This window comes from Lycorma delicatula, chromosome 2 (assembly GCF_047948215.1).
Source record: "Lycorma delicatula isolate Av1 chromosome 2, ASM4794821v1, whole genome shotgun sequence".
Taxonomy (NCBI): domain Eukaryota; kingdom Metazoa; phylum Arthropoda; class Insecta; order Hemiptera; family Fulgoridae; genus Lycorma; species Lycorma delicatula.
Window position 1 is genome coordinate 47,368,595 of NC_134456.1, and position 26,946 is coordinate 47,395,540.

At 31.9% G+C, this 26,946-nt stretch overlaps 1 protein-coding gene across 1 annotated transcript in view; it reads left to right on the plus strand.

The window, feature by feature from the left end:
• The window catches only part of caps (capricious), a 458,443-nt gene that overhangs the window by 181,402 nt on the left and 250,095 nt on the right, over positions 1–26,946 (plus strand). The gene's annotated exons all lie outside the window — the stretch shown is intronic.

Sequence of the window (26,946 nt, forward strand, 5' to 3'; positions counted from 1 at the left end):
TGGTGAACATTATTTTTTATTATATACTAGCTGTAGAGCGTGCCTCCTCAGCTAGGCCCTCCGTGCGGGTTCCCATGGCGGACGGCGTCTCAGAATGCTGTTATTAGTCGTCCAAAATTGATTACCTCATGTGTAAAAATTTTTTTTTGAATAATGAATATTTATCAAGGAAAAGCGAAAAAATATCAGCAATTCTTGCTAATTAAATTTGGTTTAGATCGGTTTAGGCATTTTTTAAACATTGCCCACTTTTATTTTCATCAAGATTCATAATATCCATATGAAAATTTACACAATACTAGAGTTGGAAGCTTAAATATAAAATTTATTAGTTTATTAATTATTTATATGTTATATTCAATTTACAAACCAATTTTCGTAATACGAAACTAACCTTCCTTGACACAATAACAATAGAAGTTGGCTTCAAAATCAATAAATCCCTAAGGAGGATATATAGGATTCAAAATTCTTCTATTTTTGAACATTATTGGTGCCTACTTTTTGGTTATACTTCATTATTTTATGAAGAAAACAATCACATACATAAAAAAAATATATTATTAATATATATCAATATATAATAATATAATAAGTATATACCTGAATCGGGATTTTCCGCTATTGATCGGTACATTCCGGGGTTAAGCTAAGGAGGATTAACAACAACTGATAACAGTTGAGACTATCAAATTGACAGCACATTTACGCTGACATAATTTTAAAATATACGACGACCAACTGTTTTAATTACGCAAATATTACAACTTTCATACAATTAACATGTGAAGTTTTAATTATTGTTACAAATGTGACGAATAATGTGAGTTCCTGAGGATGGAATTTAATTCCGAAAGCGCTTGAACGAGTCAAATTTATTTATCAATAAGCGGTTTTTTTTTTTATAAACTATAATATTATACTTATACCAACGGGCAATGCTTAACAAAATGATTATAAGTTTTTATACAGTAAATTATAAGAAAAATTGATGTGATTACTTTAAAATAATTATTTAAGGTGGGAAGCCCTTCAAAAAGTCATATTTTAAGTTTTATATGTTAGGTTCCAGGTCCTGCCGGCCTCCGTGGCGTTAGTGGTAGCATTTCGGCTTTTCATCCGGAGGTCCCGGTCAGGCATGGCATTTTCATACGCCACAAATCATTCATCTTATCCTCTGAAGCAATACCTAACGGTGGTCCCGAAGGTTAAAAAAGAAAAAAAAATGTTCTAGGTCCTTTAATTAATTTCCCTATTGCTTACCATTATTTTTATTAAATATTTATTCAAAAATAATTCCTCCACCCTTTAATATTCAGGTGGAGTGAAAAATTAGGAATTTACGAAAAAAAATCATAAGTTTTAATGCAATCTTACTATTTTTTTAAAATTAAATTTAAAAACTGTGTGCTTTTTTTCTATGCATTTTAAACAATTTTTCATAGATGGGAAATTTGATAATTTTTTCCAAACTGCTATATTTTTCCGTTGTGATTTACTTGTATCTTTTTTTTTAATTTTCCTTGCAGCAATTTCATTGTATCCATGCTTGGAAAGCATTGAGTTTTGCTTAGAGCAAAACTTACTGAAAAAAGCAAAAAAAAAAATGTCTTCCTGTTAAGGAACTTGAGTTGTGATTTTATTCGTGTCCATTAAGATGAAAAATTTTATATGGACACCACATGACTTTCTTGTACGCCTATTAAATTACATATACAATTTTTTTTTTTTAATGAAAAGTACTTACAATTTTAATAAATTATTTTATTAATAATATTTTTTAATTAGTATTTAATAATGGATTATTATATTATAATTATTAATAAATTAATATATTTAAATTTAAAAAAGGAGATGAATTCCGATTTGAACCGATGTGTCTTCCCCTGTAAAATCCAAATATTTCATTAATTTAAATTTTATTTAGCTATAACTCTGGAACCAATGAAAATAAGTAACATTAATGATATATCGTCAATTTTTTCTTAACTGAATTTTTTCTTCAGTTAAGAAAAAATTCCAGAATCCAAATTCTTTTAGATAATGGCCTTTTGTAAGACAGTTTTGTTCAAGTTGATTGCAGTCAAAAGGGAAGGTGCACAACTAGATGATACAACAGTCCTAAATCCAAAATTTCAACGTTCGACGGGTAATCGTTGTTGAGTTATGCGAGATACATACGTACTTACAGACGTCACATGAATCTAGTCAAAATGGATATTTTCGTTGAAATCTGGAAACCGAAATTTTCGCAATCACAATACTTCCTTTACTTCGTACAAGGAAGTAAAAATTGCTACAGAATAATTCACAACTTAGAAGATAGCTCATTTTGAATCTCGCTAATTGAAAAATATTTTGAGCTCATATTTGTGTACACCTTAATGCCACCAGAATGCAGGTTTATTAAATTGTTTTAATAAAACTATTATTTAAAAATTCATCTACAGAGTAATATTGTTTCTATTAAAAAAGAAAAAAAGAAAAATTGTAAATATACTTAAAATAAATTTATTATTAAGTTTATTTTACTGACTCTTTAGTAATTTGATAAAAGTGGCAACGGAAGCAAAATAAAGCCCTTTATGTTTAAGCGTAGTATTGCGTTGAATTACACGAAAAGACTTCCGTTGTTTGCTTCAGTAGGGGTTGTATATGTTAGATCTACATACAGTAATCGTTAACATTATTAAAAATAACTATCTTAATAAGCTTAAAACAAATAAAATTTGTTGCACTTTTTCTTTTAAATTGTATTATTTAATTTAAATATATTTTTTACTATACCAGCTAACGTAACAAAATATTCGAATTTGAATTGTTATAAAAAATCTTGTTATACTCTTAATAAATTGTACAGTCTTTTACACTATTTTCTTAATTTAAATAACAAGAATTATTTTTTTAACGCTAAAAATAGAATTTTTTTATCATCCGTTAACTTGTTTGTTCCAGTCTCTATAAGTCTTAACATTTTTCCCCTATTACTCTTCAAGTTCAGAAAACCAACCCGCCGAATTGGTCTGGTGGTTAAACTCGTCATCGTAGAATCAGCTGATTTTTGAAGTCCAGAGTTCTAAGGTTCGAATCCTTGTAAAGGCAGTTGCTTTTGTATGGATTTGAACGCTAGACTGTGAATACCGATGTCCTCAGGTGGATGGGTTTCAATTAACCACACGTCTCAGAAGTCTTCCTGAATCAGTTCAAGACTACATGTTTACATTTACGTTGCACTCCGTCAGGCCTGGCAAGCCGGTAGCGGTGATTACAAATTCTAATCTATTCATATACACCTCCTGGCACTAAATGAAAAAACTGGTTGGTTAAAACTCTTCGAGTTCAGAAAACGTTAAGAGATGGGTGAGCAGTACTTTTATTTGGGTTCTCTGAAGTTTTTAATTAATTTTTTATTAAAGATAATGCTTTAATTTAGTATATAAAATAATTTATACGTTATTTTTTTGTTTTTTTCTTTTTACCAAAATTGTAGCAGGTCAATGTCTGCCGGCTTCCATGGCGCGAGTGGTAGCGTCTCGGCCATTCATCCGGAGGTCCCGGGTTCGAATCTCGGTCAGGCATGGCATTTTTACACACACTACAAATTGTCATTCATTTCATTCTCTGAAATAATATGTAACGGTGCTCCCGGAGGTTAAAAAAAAAACAAAGTTATTGGAATAAAATCTTGAGGAAATCGCTCAGTATAATCGGAAACACATCAGTAGTAACACGCAGTGGCGGGTCGCGTATAGGCACTGTGGAACTGGGTTAGTCTAGTAGTGAACGCGTCTTCCCAAATCAGTTGATTTGGAAGTCGAGAGTTCCATTGTTCAAGTCGTAGTAAACGCAGTTTACTTTTATACGGATTTGAATACTAAATCGTGGATACCGGTGGTTCTTTGTTGGTTTGGTTTCAATTAACTACACATTTCAGGAATGGTCAAACTGAAACTGTACAAGACTATACTTCATTTACAGTTATACATATCATCTTCATTCAACCTCTGAAGTAATATCTGAACGGTAATTCCCAAAGGCTTAACAGGAAAAAGAAAAGGCACTGTGGAACTGCAGCACTCCCTATTCCCACTTGATATATCGATAACATTTAATATGAGTTCTTTTTTCTTTATACTTGTAAAACATATAATCCTTAATGTCAATAGCTATCCCCTAGTTAATGAAAAGATACAAAAATATTTGTATGGAATTGTGCTCTTCATAGTTCGATAGCTACGTAGTATTTGGCTCTTGTGCGCATGCGCACATAGTAAGCTGCACGTGAGGCTGCGAGGGAGAGAGAGCACTATCTCCGCATCCTCGACCCTGGCGTGTTGGTGGAAGGTGGTTTTCTGTACTCCGCGTGCGTATGGAACGTTCCTTGTTCGTTCCTTTTACAACTAATTTAATACATAGACGATACGTCCTGTACGTTTTCACAATAGCATAATATTTCTGCTAACACTATGTTATTTTGGGTACTGTTAACTGATTTAAATATGTTCATAGATTTTCAAAAATATGATGAAATTACACAATTCCGCGAATCCAAAATTTATTTTATTTCGAAATTACTCACATTGTGAAGTTGATTTTATATTTATAATCGAAACAGTTAAATTAGATAAAATGGAATTTTATAATAAAAAATATAATATACATTTTTTTTAAAATTATGATGAATAACTTGTAAGGATTATAAAAGTAACGAATTAATATTTAAGCTTAAAATAATCGCTTTTTAGCTGAAAAAATGAAAAATAAATAAATGTTGGATTAAACTTCATTTATGGTTGTATTTTTGATAAAAACTACGGACGTAAAAAACTCATTAAACTTAACTACTACATATTACTTACGGCTATTTGCATAAAGAATTTAAAATTTTTTACAATAAGAATTTTATCAGCGTTGCACACTTATGAATATGCAAGGAAAACGGAAGGTAAAGGCAATATAAAGCAATGCGTTTTTATATTTAACCTAGTTAAGCCAGGTAACCTCAGGGAATTATAAGGTTTTTTCAACCATTTCACATCATAATAAGTATTTATGTTTTAATAAAAAAGAAACTAAATAAATAAAAATAAAAATATTACACGATAACTGTTACATAAAAATGTCATGCATACTAAAACATATTAATTTTTTTTATCAGAAAATAATTTACTAGTGCTTTACCTAAATAAACACGCTCAAGCACACATCAGAAAAAGTTAAAATCTTTTACCTTTTGATTAGATATTGAACACTGTATAATATTTAACATTATCGCTCATTTGACTGATTTAATAACACATCACCGTCAACATAATGCTGTTCTAATATTTTAATCTCAGATAATTTTTTAATTTATGTCATATATTCTGCACTATATATATAATATATTACATTTACGGTTATTTCTTCGTACCAAATAAATTTTAAAGATAAAATATTGAATCAATAACCTATAAAAATTTACAAGAGTTAAATATTTAAAATTTGATATGGATACCGCATGACTTCCTTTTTTGGCTATTAAATTACATATACACATTTTTTAAAGTACATAAAATTTTATTTCATTAACAACTTCTGATTTTTTCATTTTTTTTCTTTTGTTATTACCGAATTATTATTTATTGTACAAATGGTTTTACAGAGGTTAATAATTATTAATAAATCAAATATTTCAATTAAAAAAAAGAGGAGATGAAGTCTGATTCGAACCGATGTGCCTTGTAATGACTGCTTCATTAATTAAAATTTTATATGGCTATAACTCTGGAACCAATGAGAATAAGTATCACTTATGATTGTTGAAAAGCTCTCAATCTTATTACTGCAGTTAAGAAATAGTCCAAAATCGTAATTTTTTTGAAACTAGCGTTTTTTTTTGGAACTCTTAGTTCAGTCGACTGCAATCAAAAGAGAAGGTGCATAACTAGATGTTACAACAGTCGTAAATCCAAAATTTCAACACCCAACGGGTAATCTATTTCGAGTTATGCGAGATACATACGTACATACAGACGTCACGCCGAAAGTAGTCAAAATTAATTTCGTTGAAATATGAAAACCGAAATTTTTCGCTTACGCAATACTTTCTTTACTTCGTAAAGGAAGTCCAAATTAAAAAAAAATGTGACTGCAAAAAAAACATTGCTCTTTAATATAGGATAATTACTAATAAAATAATAATATATATCATGTGCATGTTAATTAAAGAGCGTGCGGGTGACAAATTTGTGCATAGTATAAATTTTTTAATTATTCTTAAATAGAGCCCATGATACTCCACGTAACGTAAGGGTTCCAACGCGAGGTCATACATCTAAATCAGGTTGGCCGTTGAGCTGCTACGGTGTAACATACAAGCGTACATAGGGTATGTTACATACCGTACATGTATGTACATAGGGTGTTTGTATACACTCTAAATAGATTATCATCCTTTTTGGGCATTTATGTAAATAAGGTCTATTTCTGATTATATCAGTAAATATTTGTTCTGGTTTGGTTCCATCGTCATTTTGTATTAAACTAGCAAATATCCCGTTTGAATTATTTTGAAAAGCGGAAGATTGTTTTCGAATTTATAACAAAATTTCGGAATAAGTGAGCTATTAGATCCAGAGTGTATCTGATGCATACATGTTAGTCTTCAACCTACAAAACAAATACCTGGTTTGAATTTTGAAAATTGAACAATTATTTACAGAATTATTATAAGAGCACCCAATTGCACCTCCCAAAACACCGCCTCAGGGTATCCCGTTTGTTACCAGTTAATGATGATGATTGGTTTAGCCTCGCACGAGGTACTTGCATCATCTCACCACCCTAGTCTGACGGGAAGCTCATAATTTATCAAACAGAAAATTTAAATTTATTTTATTTAACATAAATATAATTCTATTATTTTTGTAATATTATTCATTGGATTGATTCGAATCATTCATTCAAATCCAGCTCGCACAGTAATAGAGGCTCACAGTTCATTAATTCAATTCGTTAAAATTTGTACTTCTACCGGCATATCTCCACTACTTCATTTATATATATATATATATATATATATAGAAATTTTTAAGGATTTCAACGCAGGATCTTACATCTAAACAGTCCAGCCGTTGAGCTGCTGCGGTTCAACAAACATACTTACACCCTAAATACATTACGCTGCTTTTTGGGCAGTCTGTAATTATTTACAGTTCGACGATCAAAATATTATTATATTCATAAAATAAAGATGAAAGTTTTGCTAAATTGTCAAAAACTATCATTTACCTTTACCTTGGCCTTGAATGTTTTATTATACGTTTCAAAAAATTTTTATCTATATTATTCAGAAATATCTTTGCTATTTTCAAAAATTAATTTCATTTGAAGAAAGTAAAATAAGTAAATAAATATAATTAATAATAATTTTAACTCGCAATCGTAATTTTATTATCGAAAACAAAATTTGCTGCCAAGAAATAACAATGATATATATTTCATTTTTTCCGTTATATGACCAGTAATTCATTTTTACTTTCTCTATTTATATAAATTATTGACTAAAATGTTTTCTTTCTGGTGTTAAATCAAATACCAAAAGATCAGAAAAGAATAACAACGGATATTACACACATAGCTTAACCATTTTCCATTATACCGTTATTTACACTTATCAGCCATTAGTTACTGGATTTTTTTTTTAGTTTCATATCGTTTAACAATTATTTAATGCAAGTTTTAGGTGAAGTGATATGTAATCTCTTTGTTGTTAGTTATATATTGATAAATAATTGTTAATTTAATTAAGATTGATTAGCAGATATACTTGTTAAAGAACAAGTTTTAAATTTAATTTAATGTTTGATTTTATTTAATTTTTTTTTGGATGATTCTCAAAACCGCTTGTATTTATTTAATAAAATGAATGATTGATGGAAAAATACCACGTAAGACTCCAGATTTTGAACTCTGGACCTTTTATTTAATCGTCATTTGTATTTCTAATTGAGATGAATTTGATTAGTTCTTTTTCTGCTGTACCAGATTTCGTAATTAACAATTTTTTTCATCACTATAAGTTTTTTCCTGATGAGGGAGGATCCCGTTTACGGAAAACTGTCGGATTCGCAACAGGGTCTGCTAGTTATTAAAGTGCGTATCTATGCCTGCACCCTACCGACTAAACCTAACCACCTCATCAGCTCTCCATCCTGGGGGGCCGGATCCGCGATCAAGAACTACTTGGCTCTAGGAGGGGCCTTTGTAGGCAAGGGGGAATCCAGAGTCTCCGTGTTTCAAAACCACCGCCCACCTGCGCTTACTTACTTTTTTGGTCATTATCGTATACAAATCTTATATATAAAGCGGAAAATTTGTCTTTTTTTTTTGTTTGTTCTCATATTACGCGAAAACCAACCGAGCAATTGCTATAAAATTTTCCCAGAGTCTCCCTCATGTTGCAGTTTGTCGTGGGGATTTTTTAAACCGCATATGCGAATATTGTGTCTATTCACTTTTCCACCGAGATGGAACGTCGCTTCATCGCTAAGAATTTCGCGCGGAAGAATGTTCTCAAGCATTTGATCAAAAAATTCAACACGCTTTGCTTTGTCACCTCCGCGTAGAGTCTTGTTAAGTTGTAGTCGTTATGGCTTGAAAGGTAAACGACGCGACGCCTCAAACAGTTGGTCGAGGTATTCCAAGTTCTCTGCTCGCTGTGTGGGTTGGCTTTCTTAGGCTTCATAAGAAACTTTCTTCAATTTGTCTCACGTTCTCTTCTGCCACACGAAGTCGGCCCGTGCTCTTGCCTTTACTGAAATACCTCGATTGTTCAAACCGGTGAAACCAAACACTCTTCTTTGTTGGAAGATCAATGTTAAATCGAAGGCGAAACGTACGCTTCGTTGCAGTTGCCGACTGGATTTGCCTTACTCGAGAACACAGAAAATCTTTTTTTTGCGTTGTAGCCATCTTACTCATAACTGACACGTAATGGCGGCGCAAGCACTCTAGTGTTCGTTTTCGCAACTACATGCGCTGTAGCGATGTTATTCGAAACTTTTCGACTTGCTCTCTCAATTACTACGTAGACACGTAGACAATGTATAGTTCAGGAAATATATAATTATTAAACTGAATCCATCATTTAGAATTGCCAAAGATTGCTTCATTAGTTTAAACATTTTACGATATTTATAAAATGATTAGAATTGATTTTTAATTACCAGTGGAATCAACGTTTGAAAATTGTTGATATTATTTAAAATAGCTAAAATAGGCATACGTAATCACTTAAAAGAATTTCATACATTAACAATGAGTTAGAAATGGATCTTTAAATATTTTCTTGCAGATGAAATATAAATTTTATATTTTAAAATAAAAATTAAAAAAACGATTTATCGTTATGGAATAAATAAATAAATTAGAATCTCTCCTGCTCTTAAGACTTCGATAAACTTACGATTATAGGTTTGACATATCCAGATCTTTTTTAGAAAATGTTTCCTAATTATTATTAACCGATTTAGAAGTAATGAATGTTATTTATCATTTTATATTTGTAAACGTTGATTTCTTGGAAGTTTTCAGTTTGTGTAACTGACATTTATTATATTTTACGCCCACTTATACGCCCTATTCGATCTGTAACGCCACAACTAATCATTTATCTTTGATTTATGTTGACCGGTAAAGAATTTGGTAAAATTCCATTCTTGTGATAAATGTCAAGTTATTAACACTTACTTAATTATTTGATATTTGTTATCGTTATTATTAATCCACACCAAAAAATAAATAAAGTTTAAAAATTCCTGTAAGTATGAATTATGTTTAATTCATATTTGATATACAATGTATGTTTTTTAAACATTAATAATATTACAGGTTTAAATAATCTTTCTTTCGTTTATGTAGTCATACATCTATATATTTAGTTGTACCTGGTTAGAACAAAGAAACATTTTAGAATTTATAAAATTATTTGCTAATGATTTAGCAGACTAAATCTTTTTTTAATTTTATTTTTCCTTCATAATTTATAAGTTACTTCAACTTATTTTTAACATTACTTTTATTATTCATGCTGTAGATTTTCTGATTAATTTGTTGCATAATAATTTTCTTCATACAAATAATTATAAAATCATGGATTCTCCAATCACTTTTAATCTATTTTGTTAATTTTTTTAAATCTTCTTTAAAAAATGAAGTCAGCTTTTTTAAGAGTTCTTTTTACTTTCTTGTACGAAGTAAAGGAAGTATTGTGACCAAGAAAAACAGCAGGTTTCAGATTTCTACGGAAATATCCATATTGACCATCCTTGAATCCATTTTGACTAGTTTCGATGTGACGTCTGTACGTACGTATGTATCTTGCATACTTTAAAAAATCGATTAGTCGTAGGATGTTGAGTTTTTTTATTTAGGATTATTCTAACATCTAGTTATGCTTCTCCCCTTTTGATTGCAATCCACTGAATCAAAAGTGCCCAAAAAAAGCACAAAATCATAAAATTAGGATTTTTCGGTTTTGCTTATTTACAGTCCCTTTCAGTTAAAAATGAGCTTCATCATTCATCACTAATCTTACATTTTCATTCAATCCTAAAATCACTTGCATTCTGTTAAGCTCCTCACGTGCAGCAAAATCTGTCGCTTTAACTGTTGCACAACAAGAATTTTGTACGGTTGAAAATTTAATTCTTTTTGTAAAATTCGTTTAACAGATTCACGATTGATTACTAACTCAGTAGCATGTCGTTTAGCTGACCATCCTGGGATTCTGACTAGCACTTCCCTTATCCTTGCTGTGTTTTCCAGTGTCGTTACACTGCGCCTCGGACCTTTATACTTTTTATTCATAATAGTTCCGGCTGATTTTCAATGTCTCATCCATCTGAGGATTGTGTTACGACTCGGAACAGCTCCTTGTTGACCGAGATTGAATTTAATACGAAAGAATTGTTGCATAGCTGTAATAGACTCACTCACCACTTCTAACAAAAATCTCTTACGCGAACATCCGATATTGCAAGTTGCACGGCTCCATTGTTAGTGTATCGGCGTCTAGGAAGGAGCAGAGCTATCCCCACCACGATATTCTCTCACCATCGTGCTCTCAGTACTAAGCGGTTCAAAACCCTTTGTCTCCCGGGACTATAATACTAGTTATAGTATTATAACTAATGTTATGTGTGTATTTATATAAGTTTGTACGTGTATATACGAGGGATATCTCTAAAGTAAAGACCGCTGGGAAATTTCTCTCTTAAAGGTTGGCGAACCTGTGTCGTTCATGGTCACGGTAGTAACGTACACACTGCATTGTTGTCTGTAAGTTATCTTGTTGTAGTATCTTTGATTACGTGAGAGTTATTACGTTATAAAATGAGCAGGAAAATCGATATTGCTGCCGATTGTGAAATAGGTGGAGTCATACGTTTTTTAAACTATCAAAACGTTAAGCCGGCTGAAATTCATAGGCAGTTGGTTGCAGTGTACAGTAATAATGTAATGAATAAAATAAAAGTCCGAAAATGGTGTGAAAGGTTTAAAATTAACAGAATTAATGTGCACGACTTTGTGCAGAATTAATGTGGACTTGTTGAAACACGTCGGTGATGAAATCAGAAAAGATTGTCGCTCAACGATTTCCAACTTGCGGCTCTTCTTTTTCCTGATGTTTCAAGAGCTGTTATCGGTCGCATTATTCGTGACCGTTTAGGCTTCAGAAAAGTTTGTACACTTTGGGTGCCGCACGTCTTAACGGAACGTCACAAAAAAAATCCGAATGGGATCTGCTTTGGAATTTTTAATGCGCTACACAGAAAAAGGTGATGAAACATGAATTTTTTATTACACGCCAGAGAGAAAACGGCAATCAAGTGAATGGCGTCATTCTCAATCACAACCAGACTGACAAAGGTCAAGCCACAACCATTTGGACGCAAACTGACGCCCAGAGTCTTTTGGGATCAGTTTGACATACTGCTGATTGAATTCATACCACCGGAACAACTATAAATGCAGAAGCCTTCTGCGAAACTCTACTTAGTTTCGGCGACGTGGACGATTGACCGACGTCATTGTTCTGCTGCACGATAATGCACGTTCACATGTTGCAGGTCCGACATGTGATTTACTGAGAACATTTGGATGGGAAATTTACGATCACCCACCATATAGTCCGGACTTAGCTCGTTCTGATTACCATTTGTTTGGGAAATTGAAGCAAGTTTTTAAGTGGTAAGCAATTCGCGAGTGACGATGAACTTAAAAATGCTGTTAATCAGTGGCTAAGTGGACGGGCAGCAGAAGAATACAATGAGGATATATTGAAGCTAGTGTATCGATACGATAAGTGTCTTAATTCATGTGGCGATTATATAGAGAAGTAGTATAAGGTATGTAGTTTAAGGGAAATAAAATATATTTATGAAGTTTTCAGAATAATTTTTTTACAAAATATTTATATATATATATATATGCGTGTAATGGATGTATAGATATTACAAATGTAACCCATGGTCTAGTGGTGAACGCGTCTTCCCAAATCAGCTGATTTGGAAGTCGAGAGTTCCAGCGTTCAAGTCCTAGTAAAGGCAGTTACTTTTATGCGAATTTGAATAGTAGATTGTGGATACCGGTGTTCTTTGGTGGTTGGGTTTCAATTAACTACACATCTCAGGAATGGTCGACTTGAGAGTGTGCAACACTACACTTAATTTACACTCGTACATATCATCCTCTGAAGTAATATTTGAACGGTAATTCCCGGAGGCTAAACAGGAAAAATAAGGTCTCGTCTTCTAAGCAGCAGATCGTAGTAGCAATTACATAGAGGTCTACGTTGTAATGTTGATTGTAAATTCTTTCCCTCTCCCGCAGTAATATTAAAACTTTTTTTAAATACCACTTTGTCATTGTGATAATCATTTAAATTTTAAAGCTTTATATTCTTACTTAAAGATCGATCATTCCTCTCATGTACGGTTTTTTTCTCCATTTAATTGTATAAAATGAACCATGTCTTTTAAATGAGATGAAAATATAATTATACGTAACCGATAATCAGTTTTCCAAATCTTGGAATACAAGGTATTTTGGTATGCATTGTATTTGGAAATCGGGAGAATTGTTTCAAATCACACGCTTTAATACCTGATAGAGAAAATTATTATATTGTATTTACAATTCGAATTATCAGAAACAAAAAATTGGTCTTGATATGTTTATATTTTTTCGGCCATAATTGTAAATATTTTTTAATTTGCTTAATACGTAAAAATTAATAAATTTAACATAAAATTTTATGAAATTCTTTTGAATTGTTAGTTTGTAATGGTGCTTTGTAAAGATTACATTTAATTTTGTTTGCTCATTATTGATTATTTTAATTGTTAGAAGTACGTTTTCTCTACACTATATCCGTATTCTAAAAGTCATTAATTAGTTTAATTACAAAAATTTTATACAAACGCCTTCCTCTCTTTTTTTTAAGAGGATTACGAATCGATTCATTTTTTCTTTTTACATTCTCAATGATTCTACTTTGCGGCTCACTGATCTCGTGCAGTTATCTCGTTCGTGTATTTTTTTTTTTTTTTGCTTTTTATCTTCACACCACCAACCAATAATCATAACAGAACCTATCATGAATATTTACACGTGGCTTGATTATTGTAATGGGATAAGGATAACAAGTGTAACAATTTGAATTATTTTACGTTTTGATCTCTTTTATTATTTTATTCTGATTTATTTTTTTCCCCGATAGTTATAATAAAGAATAAAATTCAAGATATTTGCTTACGTTTAATGAATTAAAAAAAAAAAATTATTTTTAAAATTATAACAATTTTGTTTTATCTTCCAAGTTTAGCTAATTATGCACTATACTATATAAGGAAAAATATGCTAATCAGATTTAGCGTGTCATGGTTTTTGTATCCACTGTAAAATTTTTGACAATTTTAGCACTGAAAAATTCCGGAAGGAATATATGTATATATATATATATATGCTCTTAAGCTGGATTATATATACTTATATATATATATATATATATATATATATATATATATACACACACATACTTGCATGCATAATAACTCATTATTTATTTAAATTATATAATTTGCATAAATGCATGTGTATGTGTGTATGTATATATATATATTACCCTACTTTTATTTTGCCTGTTTTCTTCCGATCGTATGAACCAGTTTGGATGAAATGTGAAACGATGATTTCTGTATATGGAGTGCATAGATACTATTTTATTTTCATCACAATTAGCACAGGGAGATATGAATCCATTTTACTGAGTAAAAGTTTGAGACCGTATCTCAAACTTATACTCAAAGAACAGGTACATTTAAAAAAAAATAATTTATTGCCCCTTAGGTAAAGATACTTAGGTAAGATACTTTCTGATGGTATTTGATCTTGCTGAAACCCCTGTAAAAGGGTGGAGGTAAAAATACTTTTTTTTTATTATTTGACGTTTCTCGACTCTTTAACATACATTCTTGTACTAATTAGACGATTTCATTACATTAATATGTCGCTTAATTTATATGTTTTGGATATATTTGGGCAATTTAATTTAGGGGTGTGGGATGATTGTAAGCCTACTTTTATTTTTTGTTAATTTTTTTTTCTTTAGTTTTGCTATCTTAAAGCTGGATTAACCGATTTTAATACAATTTTATATGATCATTTCTGAATATTGTTAATTGTTTCCCTTTAATTTTGATTACAATTACTCAAGGGTTTAGGGAGATACGGTCACCATGTATCCCATATCTCAAAATTTTACTTAAAGTAGAATAATTTTACTTTTTTGTCTAGCACTATAGCAGAGCTGTAGCTTTAGAAGGGAAAGTATTTTAATCGGCCCAATTTTGGCATATGCGGTTTTCACCGGATCTTGACGTATTGACTTCTTTAATTTTTTGAGATGGAGGAATCCATTTTACAGACGACCAGGCAGTGTCGGGGTCGCTAACAGGTTCCGCAAGGTGCGTACCTAATAACACGGGGTGTTATTTGGTACCTGCGCACTACCGACTAAACCTCCATCCCTGACTGTCCACCCTTCCTGGAATAGCTAATGTTGCATTCCATAAGGGAGGTAGGAGTCGTCCACACTTGCACAGTCGAGCATCACATTCATATTACAATAATGTATACATTACATATACAATAAACAACAAATACAATATAAGGCACATTTGGAATTAATACACCATCATACAGATAACGTAAAAGAAAAATACTTCCTCAACATGGATACTACAATTAATACATCATATTACAATACATCGAAATACATAGTAATTTTTTTTTGGAAAGGGCGAAAACGCCTGCGTGTTATCATCGCACGGAATTTTTTTATTATTAAAAAATAAACACGCATACGGGTGCGTGTCTTCCTGACATCAGGTACTCGTGTGTGACTCTTGTATATCCTATTCACAATCGACAGAGGACAACTTCCTTATGCCGAGTTTTTCTACATGAGGAGTCCCATGGCAACACAGAATCTTTAATCTGCCGGAGTTTATTATCAACGGTAGCCGTCCAGTCATCTTGCTACTTTGCTCTTAGTAATTGTTTTATATAATTAATAAAATCAGAAGTAGCAACTCGGGGGGGGGGGGGGGGTGAAAGGAGGCTGATTACATACCTCTTTGGCAGCGGAATCTGCATGTTCATTACCTGATATCCCTACGTGGCTAGGGACCCAGCAAAAACTTACTTCTGTGTTGCGATTGTTCAACTCAGCGTTGTAAATTTCAATGACGATAGGATGTTTGGAATAAAAGTTTTTTAAGGCTTGGAGAGCACTACAGAGTCACCGCAAATAAGAATGTTTCTATATTTAGGGTTAATGATATTTAGAGCCTTATTTATAGCATATAGTTCAGCGGTAAACACACTCGTAATAGCGGGTAGACAAAACATATAAGTTCTTTCATTGACAACAGACGCACAACCAACGGTGTCGTTTTGTTTCGATCCATCAGTGTATACCACCGCGTCTGGGTTCATCCTGGAGAGGACACACTGAAACATTTGCTGGAAGAGAGTAGATAGTGTTGATTGTTCATTGTATGTCGTAAGGTCAAAAATAAAATTTATAAGGTTTATTCCCCACGGAGGATATGAGCACGGATGCGATGGAAAGCATGAAGGTGTGTCAACCAACATTTATATGTTGCAGCAGATGTCGGGTACGGCACCTACAGGTGCAGTACAACGTGGACGGTCCTCATACTTTCCTAAATTAGGATTTCTAAGGACTGAGTCAAAAGCCGGGTGATTTGGCCGTCCTCTGAGACGAGCAAAATAGGATAATAAAAGCTGGTCTCGTCTATTCCAAAGTGATAGTTCACCACAGTCTACAAGTAAGCTCGTGATAGGGCATTACTTAAACGCGCCTGTGGCAAGCCGAAGGAAAGAATGATGTACATCATCCAGCATTTTAAGCACGGTTTGACGAGCTGAAGAGTAGGCGACACAACCATAACCTAAACGGGAAGGAACAAAGGAGTAGTAAAAACGTATCATACATGACCTAAAAACTTGACGTAAGGAAAGATAGCAACAAGCTTTCTGTTCAGAAAAAGTATCGGAATAGAAGGGTTTCGTAGCCGAGAAAAGACGACATATTTTGTTTTGTCGGATGAAAATGTGAAACCAGTAATCCTGGACCAAGCTTCAAGGTGAGATATAGTGTTTTGCACTAGTCTCTCTGCTGTGGGTGTTGAATGACTCGCAATGTAAATAGCAAAATCGTCAACAAATAGAGAACATGAGACATGAGCCTGCACACAATTGGTAATACCGTTTATGGCTGTAGAAAATAAGGTGGCACTTAATCCACTACTTAGAGGCACTCCATTCTCCAAGATGACACTACTGAGAGCGAATCGTCCACATGAACACGAAACGTTCGGTGATTTAAGAATCCTCGGATAAAGGCAAGCATATTGCTCTTGATTCCCCATTCCTTGAGGGTGTTAAGAATAACACTTCGCCAGGCCGTGTCGTACGCCTTTTGTATATCAAAGAAGATAGCAACGAGGTGCTGGCGGTTTAGGAAAGCGATTTGTATGGCTGTTTCCATTGACACTAAATGGTCAATGGAAGATCGTCCTTGTCGGAAACGACACTGTTTTGAAGATAGAAAGCCATGTCTCTCCAACTACCATGTAAGCCTGCGGTTTACAGTTCTCTCCATTATTTTACACAAAACCCTGGTTAAAGAAATAGGGCCGTAGCTTGAGGGGTTGGTTTTGTCTTTACCGGGTTTTAGTACTGGAATAATAAATGCTTCTGACCAGCTGGGTGGGAAGACTTGTTCGGAGAATAAACCATTGTAAATATTCAAAAGATGTTGTAGTGCCGAATTAGAAAGGTGTGAAAGCATACCAAGGCGAATGTTGTCCGGTCCAGGTGAAGTGTCACGTGAGTTTTTAAGCGCGTATAACAATTTCTTAAATACGAATGGGGTGTATTCACCGACCGAATCACCAATGTTTAACGATAATACTTCTATTTGTATCTTGTACCTTTGAAAGTCGTTATTATACGATGAAGTGAGAGACACCGAGCGGAAAGATTTTGCTAAAGTATTTGCCGCACCCGAAGATGATGAAATGAGTTCTCCTTCATCAATAAGACCGAGAATAGATTGTTTCGGTGACCCGAAAATTGTATAGTGGGTTAACGGTTCAAATTGTTTAGCACGGTTCAAATATTAAAAATATTTTAGTCGATGACTGAAATAATATGAATAATTGTGTTAGTTTTTATTATTTCTGGCTTTTTCAATATGGATGAATTATCAACATTCTATCACACAGTAATTTTCCTTATCGTGCTAAAGTTTTGTAAAAAGATATCCTAGCTGATATTATCCGAGTGAAAATTTTATTTTCGTTGTCAATAAATAAGGTGGACATGATGAATCTACTATGGTTTTGTAAAACATTTATTGTAAATAATACAACACTATCTTTAATAGCATTCAAATCGATGAAAGAAACCGATTATGGAAGTATCTCCTAACATTCAAAAAAGTGTTAATAAAAAAATAAATAAATAAAAGAATGATACTTTATTATATTGTTTGAGATGGATTCATCAATTTAAATGTTTTATCTATGTATGTGTGTGTGTGTGTGTATATATATATATATATATACACACACACACAATTGTTATATATAATTGTTATATACAATTGTTATATAATTTGTTATATATATATATATATATAACAAATTACATCTTAATTTGGTTAAAATGTATTAATTCATTAAAATTAATTTATAAAATTTACTGCAAATTGATTTTTCGTTTTATGTGATCTCTGTTAAGTACTTCTGCTGAGATCTTTGCTTCTGAAGAAGGAGAAATAGAAATTATATTACAAATATAAAAAAAAATTGATTTGATAGCACATGACTTCCTTGTACGCCTATTAAATTACATATACACATTTTTTTTTTAAATGAAAAGCACATAAATTTTTATTTCATTAATAACTTCTGATATTTTTCATTTTTTCTTTTATTGTTATTGAATTATTATTTATTACGTTTTTTACAGTCAGAGGTTAATAATTATTAATTAATCAATATATTTATATTAAAAAAAAAACTTTAAAAAAATTAGGAACCTTCCCTTTGTAAGATCTAATTATCTCATTAATTAAATTTTTATTTGGCTATAACTCTGGAACTAATGAAAGTAAGTACCACTTATGATATATCGTTTAGAAGCTTTCAATAAGGGCTTATTATTGCAGTTAAGAAAAAATCCATAATCCAATTTTTTTTTATTTTGGGCTATTTTGGACACGTTTGGTCCAGTCGATTGGAATCAAAAAGGGAGGTCCATTACTAGATGTTACAACAGTCCTAAATCCAAAATTTTAACATCCTATGCGAGATACATACGTACGTACAGCCGAAACTAGTCAAAATAGATTCAGAAATGGTCAAAATGGATATTTCCGTTGAAACCTGAAAAAACTGAAATTTTTCGCGATCGCAATACTTTACTTCGTACAACGAAGTAAAAAAAACAATATTAAATTTTTTAATTGTAGAAATAATTGGTTACAAAATTGGGTCGAGATAAAGTGACCAGCTCTCGATCAATTGGCGTAATCTTTCCAGTCGTCGACATCGGAAATTAGAATGTGGTATTCTTCCTTGCAGCAGGTCCCGTATACCACTACTGTCTTCATCCATTTTTATTCCAAGCCTTCTCCTTCTTCCCCCTTATTTTTTCACCTAACCCCCCCCCCCGGGCCGGATCCATAACAAAGCAAAGCACAGCCCAGGGGGTTGTCTACTCAAACGGCCCTCCCCGTCCGACTGCCATAAGTCTAGTCCGACAGGTCAGCCCGCCAGTTACATCTTTTTATTGCCTGCTTCTAACTCCTGTGGCGAGGTATCCAAGGCCGACTATGTCGTTCCTGGATTCCACCCCAGAAGCCGGGACTTCTGTCTTGACGCCAATGCCTCTAGTGAGAGCACCATGTGTAGGGCATTCACACCGGGTCTCGGTCTTTTTCGCGAAGGGATGAGACAGTCCCTTGTTCTTCCCTTTGTATTTTTCAATCTTACAAAGGGAAGATTACCTCATCTATTAACTTCTTTCTCGTTTACATTCATTCTCTTTCTACTGACCCTTCCAATGCAGTTGTCAAGTTTCCACTCTCTCTAACAATATGCCCTAACGAGTTTATACTTTTCTTTTGTGTACTTCCTGCATTCCCTGTTTCCTGTTCGTTCCTTCCTTATTCATCAATTTATCCGACCATTTTATTTTTAATATCCTCTAAGTCCACACCTTAAAAGCCTCAATCTAGTCCTCTGCCTCTTCTTCATCGTGTGTAATTCACTTCCACTCAACAAGACACTTCATTTGACTCACCTTTTCCTTACCACTAAGTCCAGACTTTTACTAAATAGTACTTTCCTCTTTTTACTGAAGGCTTCCTTTTCCATTGCTATTTTTCTCCCTATTGCGCTCTTTCAGTTCTGTGTCATTCATCTAAAATATCTGTAATTTTTTACTTTTTCTATATTTCCTTCTCTTCTTCATACCACTAAATCATATTTGTTGTTTACTTCCATCACTTTAGTTTTTCTTATATTTATTTTCATTCTGTACTCTTTTATTCCTTCCTCCAGGACTGTTAACATCTTTGAAGACTGTGTGTACCATCATCGCATCATCAGCAAACCTTTTGGATCTTACTTTTCGTTCTCTTATACTTATTTTTTCTTGTTTTTCTTTTAATGTATTCTTTATCATATTCTCAGTGCAAATCTTGAACAGTATCGATGTGAAACAGCATCCTTGCCTAACAACTCAACTTATACCCGTCCAGTCAGTCGTATATTTATTTACTTTCATTGATGCTGTTTGTTGCATTTTAATAATTGCAACAATTATTAAAATTGTTGCATTTTTAATTGCGATATACTAAAAATATAAATATACTAAAAATATAAAATATACTACTATACTATAAAATATATCAAAATTGTTACAGTAAAACTGTTTATATTTAGCATTAAATCCTTGGTTTAAAAATTATCTTTTAAGAATCAATGATTACTATCAAATTTCTTTAAGGTATAATTTTGATAACATAAATCTTAATATTGAAAAAAAAGAAAAGGAATTACAGAGAATAAACTACCAAAATACGGTTATTTGTAAAAATAATTAGAAAAACGTAAACCAGTATTACATAAAGTTTAATAAGTTACAGAATAAACGTGATGCGAAGATCAGATAATTGTTGTATATAATGATGATTAATTGTTAATAAAATTAACAATTTTCATCGATTAGAAAATATTTTGTATTTACTAAAAAAATTCAAAGCCATTTTTTATTACTATTATTTATTTTTCTTATTTATAAATTTTTCATTCTTTTATTTTTTATGACGCATGGTCGTTAATTGTTTTAGAAATTATTTTTAATTTAGGTTTATTCTTAATTACTGAAAATGTTTTTTCTTATACGTAATGTTTTTACTAGGTCACTAGAAAAAATTATTATCGTTATTTATCGTTTCAAGCCGAAAAGAATATTTATGTTTAAAAAAAGAATTAGGCTTACGCAGATCGTTAGTTACTTCAGAATCCCTGTATAATAAAGTTTATTAATTTACTGTGTTGTTACTGACATTGATATGGTTGCCAGAATAACGTATTTAATATTCTGAGTATTCCACTTGTGTGTGTAATTTATTATTTGTAATAATAATAATAATAACTAACTGGAAAGTGTACAACTTAAAATAAAGCATATTTGTTTCTTTCGTAATTTAAAAGATATATTTTTCTTTTAAGTGTATATTATTGAAGAATGGGAGTTAAATAACCAGGAAGGAGGTTAGTTTTAAACAGGAAAGAATGAAACACTGTTGTAAATCATTGGGCCTTAGTTGGACTGCTGCCCGAACTTGTACTACTATTTGCTTCTGCTTCTCATAATACGAATGTAAAAACATTTGAAGTCCCTCGGTCCGGTTTAAAAAGAAAAAAATTATATTATTTTTTTAAATCCCTCTAAATTTCCGTTACACTTCTTTTTGAAAGCTTAGTAATTAAATTTAAGCTATATCGTTATCTAGATTTTATTATATTATAATTTAAAATATTTTCCTGTAAATTATAGAATTACAATTACGCTTTTTAATTTATATAATCTTTATTGGCTCTTAATTTTATATTTTATCACTTTAATTTTTTAACTTATTTATTTACATTATTAACATTTATCTGTATAAATAAAAGGCAATCTTCTTTTAGTGTGCCCTAAAACTCAAAAACTACTTAACCGGTTTCACTGAAAATCTCACAGGTTATTATTTGTCCCGGAAGTTTTTATATGTTATTAGTTCCATAATATTTAATAATATAATTTAATTTAATAATAATAATAATAATAATAAGTCGATAATAATATAGACAACAATCGATATAGACGATATCTTTCGATAATATATAATACATACACGACATAAAATTTAGTAAAAGAAGTTTTAGGTTATTTATTTATTTATACGTTTTTTTAATGATTTATATGGTAGTTAGATTGGTGAAGTTTGACCTTTGATAAATATTGTGGGGGATATAAGAGGAAAGAAAGAAAATTAATAGCGAATTAATATTGTACAATAAATTGTTTTCGTAATATTTTCTGAATTCATTGTTTTCGTAAGTTACGGAAATGTAAAAAAAAAATCGTAAATAATAATATTAATTATATAGAAGATGAAACTTTTTTAATTTAAAAATAATAATGCGTCCGAAATGACAAAATATTAGTCGACACACAATTAGAGCTAAAGAATTTCATATGTTTGTAATTAATTCATTAAACTAATCGATGACTTAAGCTATAAGTCAATAAGGAAATCAGAATATAATATGAATAAATATTAAAAAATAATATTTATTTCTAACAAAACAAACGTTTTTTGTGTGAAGTAAGAAAAGGTTTTATTGAACTTTGTAGCATTAAAAAAATATTCTATCTTCGAAACCCATAGATGAGGAAAATAAGAGTAAAATTGTTTTATTAAACGTGGAACTGTACGGATGTAATGTCGTCACTAAGTAAGAAGGATGAGGAAATATTACCTATGTCTAAGATTTAGTGATAAAAGATATTTGAAAGAATTTTTACTGTAAAAATTGATGAATGAAAGGGTTTGATGTAAATTAACGATGAAAAGGAAGGAGTAATAAAATAATAAAAAAGAACTAGAAAGTACTAGAGATGACCGAAGAATTGTTAGAGTACTGTTTCAGAAATCGTCGAAGAAGAGCATGTCCCAGTAAGACGAGAATGAAGGGATGGAGATAATGCTGAATAGGAAACTAAATAAGTTTATGGCGTTCGGGACGATAGATGACTAGAATTCGGGATGTGGAATAGGAATCTGTAGGATCCCGCTAAAAGGAAAAGTAACTAACTCGATAGTATTCTAGGTATAAAAAAAAGAAACAAATTATGGTAGATGTTGTGGAAGAACATGGTAAAGTTCAAAAATATAAAGAAGATCCCAGTATCTGAACACCGTTAAACTGGGAGGGGAAGTATAATGAAAGAATGGACGAATCCAGTAAGAAAATATAAAGAAATAATATTCATTAAACAGCAAAAGTACTATAGAAAGCTTATGATTACTGAAGACTGGAAAACTGAGAAAATAAATATGTAATGATAACGATGATGGATAAACAAAAAGAAGCTTTTATTGAGCGAAACTCTATTTAATTCAAAATGCGCAGCATTTTACTCGTGTAGTTCTTAGTATAATTTTCTTTTACTTAGTCATGAAAATTATGTAATTTAGTTAAAAAGAGAGGTTAAGTTTGAGATATTATATCTTAAACATAGATTAAATGTAGACGCGAAAGGAAAAAATAAACATTTCGTGTACGTAAAAATAAATCATTTCTTTGGTGTGCCTGAGAAAACACTAATTTACTTAAGCTGCATCGAAGACACTGCGTTAAAACAAAAAAAGCTGGAAAAAGATGGTATAATCTTCTTGGCTATTATTTTTGACAGATTTTTATTTTAAATATGCCGTAGGGTTTTTAAATAATAATGTCTTAATTATAAAATACTTAGATTAAATTTAAAAAAAATGTAATGTATAGAAAACGATATAGGTTCGGGTGGCTAGGGCCCGCCTGGATAATTATTCGCCAAGATAGATGTTTTGGCATCGAGACCCAGTTAGCGTAAATATTCGCTGTTAGGATGAGATGGATATGTGGAGAACTCTGTGATGAAGCAGCGGTGTGGGAGGGTTTAGGCATTGATTTCGCTCCTGAAAGCGGAACAGATCGTAGAGAGATAGAGTATGTTTTCATTAAAGGCTTATTAAATTTTAGAATCTGTTTCTTGAGTTTTAAATAAGTCAAGAGGACTTTGAGTATTGAATTTTGGGACAAATCTTTCTTTTTTCTGATCAACACTTGTTTTGTTGGTATGAAGATAGTATTTTTGGTGTTTAAAGACTGGATCAAGTAATGATCTGTGTCCACAGTCTAATTTAAGTTAGATATAGGAAGTGATTTTGTGTGAAAACTTCGGTGTAAGAGAAAGGCGCGGGGATCGTGTTACTGCAAATGGGATGACTTGATTGTTGAGGGTTGTAAGTTGTGGTAGATGGTCGTGGTTGGAAGAGGCAATACGAAGGCGATAATAGGTTGTGTGAATACACGATGGAAATGTCTGTCGAGGCATTTGTGCCGGTGGCAACTTAGCAAAGGCCAAACTGAGGAGGCTGTGTCGTATTATCAAGTTTAGAGTGTCTAAAAGCCGACCACCGGTAAAGCCAATCAGGGCTAAGTACGGATGGAGTGTTATGGCGACCGTTATCATCACAAGACAGGTGTCTTACCCTACGGGGCTCAGGATGAGTTCCAGTCCACTTCCTTGACAAATGACGTCATTATCATAAAAATTATTCTGCATGTAGAGTGTAATTGCTGAAAAAATAAAATCGTAATTTTTTTTGTAAAGAATTTTCTCCCATTTAATCCCTTTGCTGTACAAGTACTTTAATGTAACGTTTCTAATAAAATTTTATTTCATTAATAACTTCTGATATTTTTTCATTTTTTTATTTTTTATTGTTATTGAGTTATAATTTATCGTAAAATCTTTTACAATCAGAGGTTAATAATTATTAATAAATCAATATATTTACATTCAAAAAAGAAGTTAAAAAAAGGAGATAAATTCGGATTCGAACCGATGTGCCTTCCCCTTGTAAGGTACAAATATTTCATTAATTAAAATGTTATTTGGCTATAACTCTGAAACCATTATCGTTGAAAAGCTCTCAATAAGGGCTTATTACTGCAGTTAAGAAAAAGTCCAAAGTCCAAAATTCAAATTTATTTCGGATTTTGGGCTTTTTTGGAGACTTGGTTCTTTCGATTGCAATCAAAAGGGAAGATGCACAACTAGATGTTACAACAATCCTAAATTCAAAATTCAACATCCTACGGCTAATCGTTTTTGAGTTATGCGAGATACATACGTACGTACAGACATCACGCTGAAACTAGTCGAAATGGATTTAGGAGTGGTCAAAATGGATATTTCCGTTGAAATCTGAAAACGGAATTTTCTCGCGATCACAGTACTTTAACTTGTACAAGGAAGAAAAAGTTATCATTTGTGTATACTTCGTATACGTTATTTTGTGTCATTAATAATCATATAATATTGCGTAAGAACTTCGCTTTCGTGAGTCCACACACTGACGCAGGTTTTTTTTTTTAACGAATTTTTGTTTTGCTAATTTGTATTTTATTTTTATTAATATTTTTCTATGCTATTTTATAGCCTGATTTGTTTGAGGGTAATGTAAATTTAAAAAATTTTAACGTTAATACATATTAATGATTTGATTTTTTATTCTTGCAGATATTATATTATTCGATTATTTCGTAAATTTCTTACTTTAGAAAAACGAAATTATTTAAATAAAGTAACTGGAAGTCCTACTTGTATAAAGTTATTTTTTTCTGTATCCAACATACTTTATTAATTTATTTAATTTAGAAGTTCCTTTTTTTATTTCTAATTAAAAAAACTCTCCTGTTTCCCTGTTTCTCCTGTTTTTTTAATCTTTAAAGAATATTTACATTAAATATAAACTGATAGCCACTTATTTGACGAGAGATCCTGAATTTTATCGTTTGTAAAAAGGAGATCAATGGTTAAGAGAAGAATGTCTGATTAGAGACTACAAACTTTGAGATCGGCTTTGAGATCAAGTCAAAGGATACGCATTGACTTTATTCGTCGTTTCGATAATGTTAAACGCATTTCTCAAAAAGGATCGATTTTAAAAGATTAGACCTCAAAGAAGTGAGAAACGTGTATGTACATATATTTTTAAATTTGTTGCTCGGATTAAAAAGGATTTATTGATGTTTGCATTTGCTTGGTACGAGTAGTTATTGTTTATTTAATTTACTTCGATTATTAATGTATTTTAATCTGGTAGAAAATCGTCTTAACGCTACGTCTTGGTATTTCATAGAGGAATTCCGGGTTCGAATCTCGGTAAGGTATAGCATCATTTCATACGCTACCAATTTCCAACGGGCTAATGACCATCGCTACTGATGCCATCTCTTTCATAAAAAAATTATTAAATACTATTTAATGAATAACAAAATGTATTTGCTTGTGAGTTTTATATGTTTTGTAACTATGGGCCACAGTTTGAATCTCCATAACTTCTAGCGGAAGAGAATTTTTTGACAAGTTTAACTGTTAACATATAGCATAGGTGTTTTTTTTTTTTTTATTGTAATGTTCCAAAAGGTTTTTTTTTCTTTTTACTGATCGCCGCGCCTGCTGTTTGCTGAAGAGTGGCTCACCAAGTTGGTAGAGGATCCACAATTAGAATAGAGTGTGGTGTTGACTGATGAAGCCAAACTTCACCTGTCCTGTTGTGTAAACAAACATTAATTTTGGTAATCAGACGCATTTTGGTAGACATCCAAATGCAGTAGTCGAGTACGGTGATAAAAGTCCCAGCATCATGGTCTGGGGAGGTGTTACGTACCAAGGAGTCATTGGTCCTTCCTTCTTTGAAGATAACGTCAATGGTGAAAATTGCTTGGAGCTCATTACGGACACTGTTTACCCTTTACTCCAACAGAAAGACCTCTTTGATTAGTTGTGGTGGCAGAGAAGATGGAACTCCCTCTCATTCTGCCACAACAGTACGGAATTTTTTGGACCAAGTATTCCCTGGGCTGAACGGGCCCGGCCCGCTCTCCAGATTTCACTCCACCAGACGTTTTCCTATGTGGCTGGCTATTTAAAAGACAAAATTTATTCCACACATCAACACCCTTCAGGACCTAA